Consider the following 897-nt stretch of genomic DNA (forward strand, 5'->3'; position numbering starts at 1 on the left):
GCCCCAAAATCTAGTGCTCGCTATGTCTCAAAAGCTACAATGACTCACTTCTGTGCTCAAAGAAACATCATTTGGGCAACCACTTCTGGCCACCAACAGAGAGAAACAAAGACTGAGAGACTGTGTATTTGTAGAGAAGTAGGGAGAATGTCTCTGCTTCACATTATCTGTGTACAAACACAGCATGCACACAGGGTGTGGGGTAAACAGTTCTTCCCATACCTAAGGTACCAAATAGTGGACTTGTTAAACCTTAGGGATGGAAGCAATCTCAGAGAATATGTAGTCAAGCATCTTCATTTTCAAGACAAAAATGATAAGCCTGTGATTACCCAGAAGCAGAGCAGAGGGTGGAAGCTTGGACTCTGATGCAAGCTGCTCAGGCTTGAATTCAGACTCTCCAATTCCTAGTTGCTGTGTGACCTTGGCATGGTACTTAACAATTCTGTGATCAGCTTACTATAAAATGGAGATAATGGTAGCACTGACCTCTGAAGGCTATGAAAGTGAGTGGTACATTTAAAGGGCCTGGTGCTGTCTACAAACATACCACCCTGAACAAGCCTGATCTCGTCTGATCTCGGAAGCTAAACAGGGTCAGGCCTGGTTAGTACTTGAATGGGAGACCACCTAGGAAGACCAGGTGCTGTAGGCATAAAAAATAAGAGATTGTAAGCTGACAAGGTCCTTGCAATCTGTGAGGTCAACCAAGAGTTGTCTAGCCTAAAAATAAATAAATAAAAATAAATAAAGGGCCTGGTGCTGAGTGAGCACTGGATACAGGCTAAGTTAACTTATTTTACAGTCCTAGCGTAGAGCAGAATGCTGAGGACTTGGTTGCTGCTCAATAAATATATTAGGAATGAGTGAAGGATATATACTTCGCAGATAAAAGAA

At 42.6% G+C, this 897-nt stretch overlaps 1 pseudogene; it reads left to right on the forward strand.

Annotated features, from left to right (window-relative positions):
- The first annotated feature begins 536 nt into the window (after positions 1-536).
- On the forward strand, positions 537-655 carry LOC120608307 (uncharacterized; annotated as a pseudogene).
- Positions 656-897: the final 242 nt, after the last annotated feature.

The sequence above is a fragment of the Pteropus medius genome, unplaced genomic scaffold (assembly GCF_902729225.1).
Source record: "Pteropus medius unplaced genomic scaffold, Ma_sr-lr_union100, whole genome shotgun sequence".
NCBI classification, from domain to species: Eukaryota; Metazoa; Chordata; class Mammalia; order Chiroptera; family Pteropodidae; genus Pteropus; species Pteropus medius.